We start from the raw sequence: 10,084 nt of genomic DNA on the forward strand, positions 1-10,084 counted from the left end.
TTCTTTAAGTGAGTTATTAAAGTCCTTCTTGATGTCCTCTACCATCATCATGAGATATGCTTTTAAATTCAGGTCTAGCTTTTCAGTTGTGTTGGCATGCCCAGGACTAGGTGGGGTGGGAGTGCTGTGTTCTGATGATGGTGAGTGGTCTTGATTTCTGTTAGTAGGATTCTTACGTTTCCTTTCACCATCTGGTAATCTCTGGAGCTAGTTGTTATAGTTGTCTCTGGTTAGAGCTTGTTCCTCAGGTGATTATGTTAGCCTCTATCAGCAGACCTGGGAAACTAGCTCTATCCTTAGTCTCCGTGGTCAGAGTACTCTCTGCAGGCAAGCTCTCCTCTTGCAGGGAAGGTGCCCAGATACCTTGTGTTCGAACCTGCCTCCTGGCAGAAGTTGTGTTCCACTCACCAGAGGTCTTAAGATCCCGTGGAGGGTCCTGTGAGGACCTTGGGGGTGTCCAGAAACTCAGCGCACAAAGAACCCCGGTGCTGGAGTGGACCGGAAGGGACTTGTGCCCCTAATTAGGCCAGGTTAACTGCTTCACTGGTTAATGCAGTCTCAGGCCCCGCGCATGATTGGATTGGAGCAGATGCTGTGTTCCACTCAGCAGAGGTCTTAGGATCCCGTGGGGGATCCTGTGTGGGTCCTTGCAGGTGTCCGGAGACTCCCTGGGCCAGGAACCCCAGTGCTGCAGTGGACTGGAATGTGGTCGGATGTCTGGAGCCCGAAATGGGCACTGCCTCAGAAGCTCTGTGGCTCCCGCCTGTCCCAGAAGCTGTCTGCTTCTGTGTGCACACTGTCACCTGTGCAGACTACTTTTCGGTGGAGTCCCGGAACCAAGATGGCTCCCGCCGTTCCTGAGGCAAAAAACTTGAGCACCAGCATTTTACCACAGGTAGAAAATTCCATATCTGACCTCACGTGATGACTGACAGTCAAAACACTGAAAGTATTATGTAAAATTACCTCAGAATATGTATGAAGAGTATATGGGAAACATTAGTGAATATCATCATTCAGGCTCTTTCCCAAAATATACTCATGGATTTGCAAAATACTCTAAGACCAAAAACATAAAGCTCTCGTGCTTCTCGGTGCTTCGTGGAAGTGATACCCCACTCCAGTCTTCTGTTAGCTCTCAGTACAACACAAGAAAACGAACTCCATGGTCATCAAAAGAGCATTCGCTGTGTAAGCGTAGTGTCCTGGTCTGCTTTCTGCTGCTGTGATAAACATTATGATCAAACCCAGTTTGGATGAAAGAGGTTATTTCACCTTAATAGTCCAGGCCACAATCCTTGATGGAAGGGGGTCAGGGTAGGAACTTGAAGCAGAAACTATGGAAGAAAACTGCTTCCTGATTTTATCCCAGTGACAGCATTTTGCTAGACACACAAAAAATTAAGTTTTTTCTTTTTTGAAAGCAAATTCTACCCCTGAGACAGGGTTTCTCTGGGTAGCCTTGACTGTCCCAAAACTCAGTCTGTAGACTAGACTGGCCTCAAACTCACAGAGATCAGCCTGCCTTTGCCTTCCAAGTACTAGAATTATGTGTACCACCACCACCACCCAACTTGCAAATACTTACTTTTTATAATACTTGTATTTATTAAGTAGACCTGTTTAGAAATATTTCTTTGGGAGCAAATCCAATTTTTGTTGTCAGGATATCAGCAGTTCTGTCCAGTAGCAAAACACCAAATACAAATCAGCAGTTGCAGTCCAGTCCTCTCAGCAGACACAACACACAAACCAGCAAGAGCAGGTCAATCCAGAAGAAACTGCAAAGCTTGCCAACTGGCCCGAGGCCTTGGAAGTGGCAAGAATCTGCAGTAACCTCCTGAGAAGTTCTTTGGTGGAGAAGTTCTCTCTATGGAGTCACCACAAGTGGAGCTCAGCAATAGCAATGCAAGGTGAACCAATACATGGCTGTTGTAGCCAAGAATAGCAAGGAAGAGCAAAGCAGACTAATGCTTGAGCTCCCATTGTCTATGGGGTTGTTTATATTCCTCCTGAACATCATCTTTTCATGTGGTTGCTATAACAAAACATCCTTTTACCTGTGTCTGCTGCAGGAAAACATTCTTTTATGTGTCTGTTTTAGCAAAACATCCTTCCACTTGTGTGCCCCAGAAAACCGTAATTTGACATAACTGACTTTCCAGAGAAATGAGAAATTTCCACTTCACCCATGATCTAATTAGTGCTTCCCATATAAACACGGATGCAGGGGTGGGGAGAGGGCATTCACTCGAGCATGGACCTCCTGTTTAGCTTATTATTACAGCCTGGGCCCACTTCCCTGGTGGTGGTACTGCACACAACTGCAGAGTTTCTCTGGAAGTATTTCTTTAAGCTCAGCCTAAAGGGTCCAGGCTTGTTAAAATAGGATAGTGAAAGACAACAGACAGTGAAAAGCTTGCTAGTGGCCAGAGATTATTTGTAGAGAAGACACATTTTTTTTTTAAAATACTTATTTTATGTATGTGAGTATACTGTCACTGTCTTCAGACACACCAGAAGAGGGCATCAGATTCCATTACAGATGGGTGTGAGCCACCACATGGTTGCTGAGAAATGAACTCAGGACCTCAAGAAGAACAGCCAGTGCTCTTAATCTCTGAGCCATCTCTCTAGCCCCAGAAGACCCAATTTTAAACAGCAAATTTTTGTTGTTGTTATTTTGCTTTAAAGTCTTTTTTAGTCAGGTAGAGCCTATGAAAGTTTTAAACTTCTTTAAAAATGAAATGAAATGTCTCAACTTGTCATAGAGCCATCCTATCTTGTTCCAGCCTGTTTGCCCTCATCCTTGCGTTCTCCTTCCTTCTTAGCTGTACAGAATCACTAACACTTTCATTCTGCTCTCTTTTTAAAAATAAAATATAAAGTTTTTTTGTAATTATATCTTAACTGACAAGTGAAATTTTACATAATTATATATGAATTTTTATTTTGTGGGTTGTAAAATTTTCAATTGACTAAGATAAAAAGAAGAAAAAAAAGCCACATAGTATAAGCATATATATAAAACCTATGTATTTCTTATTTTTATAATTAATTTCACAGTGAATGAATCCTTGTTTTTCTTATCTTTTTGTTGTTAAAATATTTTACATTAATTTCTGAACTTAATGACTTTTTGGGGATGGTTTTACTTTTATTTATGAATACTTGTAATGTGAATGTACAAAAGAAAAGATATTGACGAAGATATACAAAATCAAACCTCAAGTACCTTTTGTAGCTGAGAATCAGAACAGCTTCGGTGGTGACTGTCACTGGATCTGTTTCTTGGTTTCTTGGTTTCTTGGTTTCCCTGCCCCTTCTGTGTAATGTCAAGCACAGTTGAACACAATGGCTTCTCATCAGGTATAAACATTGATACTTATTGCATTGATACTTATATGCCAACATATTTGCTTCCTTGTTCCAAACAAAGACTGTGATGCTGGCAAGGATAGAAGCCCAGTTTCTGCAAGATGATTGATATTGTCAACAAATACTTTGGATTTGTGTCTATTCCCTACATAGTATGGATTCTGAGTATGATCTCTTCATTGTTTCATTCTTAGGATTTCTATTATTCTTGATATCATTTCAGTTAAATTGTTCTGCCTTTATAACACTAGATTTTAGTGAGTGATTAAGAGACTGTCATAAATAATGTGTAACACTTCTCACAATGTAAGTCAGTTTTTGAAGCTTGTTGAGACACAATCAACGTGCAAAAAATTGCACATTCCAAACACAGAATTTTGTAAAGTTGGAAATTCATACACAGCATGCAAGTGTTTAGAACAGTGTATATTGTAACGGGTAGAAAGTGGGATCAAATATACATCCATGGGTGGACAGATAAATTTGTGACTTGCAAAAGCAGTGCCCAGTTATCTAGCTAGAAAGAGATGAAGCTATACACAGTATAATATGAAAAACCATGAAAACATATGCTAAGGAAAAGAAACCAGACATACGAGGTCACCTAATATATAATTCCATTTATAGGAAATGGCCATTTAGGCAAATTTATAGAGAAGGGATGTAGATTGGGAGGGTTATTGATATATTTGTGTGTTTGTGTACTTGAAAAATGTTCAAAGAACTTTTTCATATAGTATTTTGTGATTACAATTAGTGATTTATGAGTTCATTTCTTTTTTTTTTTTTTTTTTTTTTTTTGGTTTTTCGAGACAGGGTTTCTCTGTGTAGCCCTGGCTGTCCTGGAACTCACTTTGTAGACCAGGCTGGCCTCGAACTCAGAAATCCGCCTGCCTCTGCCTCCCAAGTGCTGGGATTAAAGGCGCGCGCCACCACGCCCGGCCCCTTTCTTTTTTTTTAACTTTTGTGTTGTATCTCCCCTTTTTTCATTTTCTTGAATATCACTTCTATAATCTGTCACTGTAGGGAAGCTGACATATTTATAGAATATTTCTTTCAAAATTTTATTGGTTTATTTCAGCCATTGCTCCCCCTTCCCAGTCCCCCCTTCCACAGTTCCTCATCTCATTCCTTCTCCCCCTTGCCTCCAAGAAGATGCTCCTCCCTGCCCCCCCCTTCCCTGGAACCTCAGATCTCTTGAGGATTAAGCACATCTTCTCCCACAGTCCTCTGCTGTATATGGGGCATCGGACCAGCTCTTATATATTGCCTAGTTGATAACTCAGTCTCTGGGATCTGGGTTAGTTGAGACTGCTGGTCTTCCTTGGGGTTGCCCTCCCCTTCAGCTTCTTCAATCCTTCCCCTAATTCAACCATAGGGGTCCCTGGCTTCAGCCAATGGTTGGGTGTAGGTATCTGTGTCTATCTCAGTTAGTTGCTGGTAGGGCCATTCAGAGGATAGCCATGCCAGGCTCCTGTCTGTAAGCACACCAGTAGTAATGTCAGGTTTTGGTGTCCCTCCCATAAAATGGATCCGAAGTTAGACTGGTTCTTGGACTGCCTTTCCTTCAGTCTCTTCTCCATTTTTGTCCCTGCAGTTCTTTTAGACAGGAACAATTCTGGTTCAGGAATTTTGACTTTGGGTTAGTAACTCTGTCCCTGCACTTGAGGCCCTGTCTATCTACTGGTGGTGGACTCCTTGAATTCCCTCTCCCAGTTGATGGACATTTTGGCTAAGGTCACCCCCATTGAGTCCTGAGAGTCTCCCACTTCCCAGGTCTCTGGTACTTTCTGGAGGGTTCCTCTAGCCCCCAGGCTTCGTGTTTTCACTCATTCTCCTGGCCCTCTGGGCTTCTCCCCTGCCCCACCCCCCATACCTGATCCTGTTTCTCTTTCCCCTTCTCCTTCCCTCCCCAACCCAGGTCCCTTCTCTCTCTGCCTCCCATGATCATTTTCTTCCCCCTTTTAAATGTGATTGAAGCATCTTCACTTGGGCCTGTTTGTTACATTTCTTATAGTCTGTGGGTTATATCCTAGGTATTCTGTAATTTTTGGATAATACCCACTTTTCAGTGAGTACATACAATACATGTTCTTTTGGGTCTGGGTAAGCTCACTCAGGATGGTATTTTCTAGTTCCATCCATTTGCCTGCAAAATTCATGAAGTTGTTTTTTAATAGCTGAATAGTATTCCATTGTGTAATTGAATCACATTTTCTGTATTCATTCTTCTGTTGTGGGATATCTGGGTTCTTTCTAGCTTCTGGCTATAACAAATAAGGCTGCTATGAACATAGTGGAACACGTGCCCCTGTGGCATGGTGGGGCATCTTTTGGGTATATGCCCAAGAGTGGTATAGCTGGGTCTTCAGGAAGAACTATTTCCAGTTTTCTGAGGAACTGCCAGATTGATCTACAGAGTAGTTGCACTCGTTTGCAATCCCACCAGCAGTGGAGGAATGTTCCTGTTTCTCCACATCCTCACCAGCATCTGTCACTTGAGTTTTTGACCTTAGCCATTATGATTGGTGTAAGGTGGAATCTCAGGGTCATTTTGATTTGCATTTCTTTGACAACTAAGGACTTTGAACAATTCTTTAAGTGCTTCTTGGCCATTCAAGCTTCTTCTGTTTAGTGCTGTTCCCCATTTTAAAATTGGATTACTTGGTGTTTTGGAGTTTAACTTCCTGAGTTCTTTATGTATTTTGGATATTAGCCCTCTATTGGATGTAGGGTTAGTAAAGATTTTTTTCCCAATCTGTAGGTTGCCTATTTGTCCTAATGACAGTATCTTTTGCCTTACAGAAGCTTTTCAGTTTCATGAGGTCCCATTTATCAATTGTCGATCTTAGAGCCTGGACCATTGCTGTTCTATTCAGGAAATTCCCTCCTGTGCCAATGAGTTCGAGGCTCTTTCTCACTTTCTCTTCTATTAAATTCGGTGTATCTGATTTTACATTGAAGTCCTTGATCCTTTTGCACTTGAGCTTTGTGTAAGATGACAAATAAAGATTTATTTTCATTTTCCTACATACAGCCAATTAGGCCAGCACCATTTATTGAAGATGCCTTCTTTTTTCCACTGTATGTTTTTGGCTTCTTTGTCAAAGATCAAATGTCCATATGTGTGTGGGTCTTCAATTCTATTTCATTGATATATCTGTCTGTTTCTGTACCAATACCATGCTGTCTTTATCACTATTGCTTTGTAGTACAGCTTGAGGTCAGGGATGGTGATTCCCCCAGAAGATCTTTTATTGTTGAGAATTGTTTTGACTATCCTGGGCTTTTTGCTTTCCCATATTAAGTTGAGAATTGCTGTTTCCATGTCTGTGAAGAATTGTGCTGGACTTTGGGGATTTCATTGAATCTGTAGATTGCTTTTGATAAGATGGCCATTTTGACTATGTTAATCCTACCAATCTAGAAGCATGGGAGATCTTTCCATCTTCTGAGGTCTTCTTTAATTTCTTTTTTCAGGGATTTGAAGATCGTGTCATACAGATCTTTCACTTGCTTGGTTAGAATTACACCAAGATATTTTATATTATTTGTGGTTGTTATAAAGAGGGTTCTTTCCCTGTCTTTCTCAGCTGGTTTATTAATTTTGTATAAAGAAAGGCTACTGATTTGTTTGAATTAATTTTATATCCTGCCACTTTGCTGAAGTTGTTTATTAGCTGTAGAAGTTCTCTGGTGGAATTTTGGGCATCACTTATGTATACTATCATATCATCTGCAAATAGTGGTACTTTGACTTCTTCCTTTCCAATTTGTATCCCCTTGATCTCCTTTTGTTGTCTAATTGTTCTAGCTAGAACTTCAAGTACTATATTGACTAGATAGTGAGAGTGTGGGCAGCCTTGTCTTCTCCCTGATTTTCATGAGATTCCTTCTAACTCCTCTCCATTTAATTTGATGTTGGATGTTGGTATGCTGTGTATTGCTTTTATTGTGTATGTATTAGATACACAATATAAGATACACATTGTGTATGTATATCATGAATTCCTGATCTCTCTAAGACTTTAATATGAAGGGGTGTTGTATTTTGTTGAAGTCTTTTTCAGCATCTTATGAGACAATCATGTGACTTTTTCCTTGAGTTTGTTTATATAGTATATTATGTTGATGGATTTTCATATATTAAACCATCTCTGTGTTCCTGGGATGAAGCCTACTTGATCATGGTGAATGGTGGTTTTGATGTGTTCTTGGTTTCAGTTTTTGAGAGTTTATTGAATATTTTTGCATCGATATTCATAAGTGAAATTATCCCGAAGTTCTTTTTCTTTGTCAAGTCTTTGTGTGGTTTAGTTATCAGAGTAACTGTGGTTTCATAGACTGAATTAGGTAGTATTCCTTCTGTTTCTAATTTGTGGAATAATTTGAGGGGTATTGGTATTAGGTCTTCTTTGAAGGTCTAGTAGAATTCTTCACTAAAATCATCTGGCCCTGGGCTTTTTTGATTGGGAGGTTTTTTTTAACTACTATTTGTATTTCTTTAGGGGTTATGGGACTATTTGGATATTTTATCTGATCCTGATTTAATTTTGGTACCTGGTATCTGTCCAGAAATTTGTCCATTTCATTTAGATTTTCCAGTTTTGTTGATTATAGGCTTTTGTAGTAGGATCTGATGTTTTTTTTTTTTTTTTAATTTCCTCAGTTTCTGTTGTTATATCTTCCTTTTCATTTCTGATTTTGTTAATTTTCATACTGTCTCTGTGCCCTCTGGTTAGTCTGGCTAAGGGTTTATCTATCTTGTTGATTTTTTCAAATAACCAGCTCCTGATTTTGTTGATTCTTTGTATAGTTCTTTTTGTTTCTACTTGGTTGACCTCAGCCCAGAGTTTGATTATTTCCTGCTGTCCACTCTTGGGTGTATTTCCTTCTTTTTGTTCTAGAGCTTTCAGGTGTGCTATTAAACTGCTAGTGTATGCTCTCTCCAGTTTCTTTTTGGAGGCACTCAGAACTGAGTTTTCCTCTTAGCACTGCTTTCATTGTGTCCCATAAGTTTGGGTATGTTGTACCCTCATTTCCATTAAATTCTAAAAAGTCTTTAATTAATTTATTTATTTCTTCCTTGACCAACTTATCATTGAGTAGAGCATTGTTCAGCTTCCATGTATATGAGGGCTTTCTGTTGTTTTTGTTGATATTGAAGACCAGCCTTAATCTGTAGTGATCTGATAGGAGGCATGGGATTATTTCAATCTTCTTATATCTGTTAAAGTCTTTTTTTGTGACCAATTATGTGGTCAACTTTGGAGAAGGTACCATGATGTACTGAGAAGAAGGTATATTCTTTTGATTTAGGATGAATGTTCTATAGATATCTGTTAAATCCACTTGGTCTGTAACTTCTGTTAGTTTCACTGTGTCTCTGTTGAATTGTGTTTCCCTGATCTGTCCATTGGTGAGAGTGGAGTGTTGAAGTCCCCTACAATTATTGTGTGAGGTACAATGTGTGCTTTAAGCTTTAGTAACATTTTTTTTTTTTATGAATGTGGGTACCCTTGCATTTGGAGCCTAGATATTCAGAATGGAGAGTTCTTCTTGGTAGATTTTTCCTTGTTGAGTATGAAGTGTCCCTCCTTACTCTTTTTGATGACTTTTGGTTGAAAGTTGATTTTATCTGATATTAGAATGGCTACTCCATCTTGTTTCTAGGGACCATTTGCTTGGAAAATTGTTTTCCAGCCCTTTACTCTGAGGTAGTGTTTGTCTTTGACACCGAGGTGTGTTTCCTGTATGCAGCGAAGTGCTGGGTCCTGTTCACATATCCAGTCTGTTAGCCTATATCTTTTTATTGGGGAATTGAGTCCATTGATGTTAAGAGATATTAAGGAATAGTGATTGTTGCTTCCTGTTATTTTTGATGTTATTTTTATGTTTGTGTGGTTATCTTCTTTTGGGTTTGTTGAAAGAAGATTACTCACAGGCCTGTCTACACTCCTGAGAGACTCACTCTCTTCTGCTGCTATTTGGGTATGGAGCCCTGTTGCAGAAGATCTACTCCAGGAGCAAACGGAAACTGGAAGGCTCCCATGCCAGGCTGCCCCTCCATTCTTGTGTCCTGAGGGCTCTGGACGGGTTCCCCTGAGCCCCCTGTCAACCATCTTTGTGTCCTCTTTTTATGTTGTTGTTTATTAATAACTCCCTAGTATAACTAGTGCTGCCCATATGAGCATCAATGTGGGGGATATCCATTGGGGCATATCCCGAAAGGAGAAGACTCTCCCCCAGCAGCCTCAACTGCTAATCCTCTTTCACCAAAGGTGTGATCTCAGGGGCTCTTCCACATTCATGTTAGTATTTTGGTGAATATTCATTTCCAGATAACACTGCACATTGCTGTTCGCTTTTCTAAAATGTCCTTTGTTTAAAGAATAATGATACTGAATAATTCACTTCTGTTCCTTCATAGAAATTTGTATAAAAGTTTAAAATTTTTTACTTCATATACACATGCTTTGATCTGTGGGCTCCAAGGCCATAAAATACAGGAAATATTTACATTTAAAAAGGTTTTCTCAGCACCCAAGGAGCTATAGGGTTCTGCAACCCTATAGGTGGAACAACAATACGAACTAACCAGTACCCCCAGTGCTCGTATCTCTAGCTGCATATGTAGCAGAAGATGGCCTAGTCGGCCATCACTGGGAAGAGAGGCCCCTTGGTATTGCAAACTTTATATGCCCCA

Source organism: Mus caroli, chromosome 16, assembly GCF_900094665.2.
Source record: "Mus caroli chromosome 16, CAROLI_EIJ_v1.1, whole genome shotgun sequence".
Classification (NCBI taxonomy): Eukaryota; Metazoa; Chordata; class Mammalia; order Rodentia; family Muridae; genus Mus; species Mus caroli.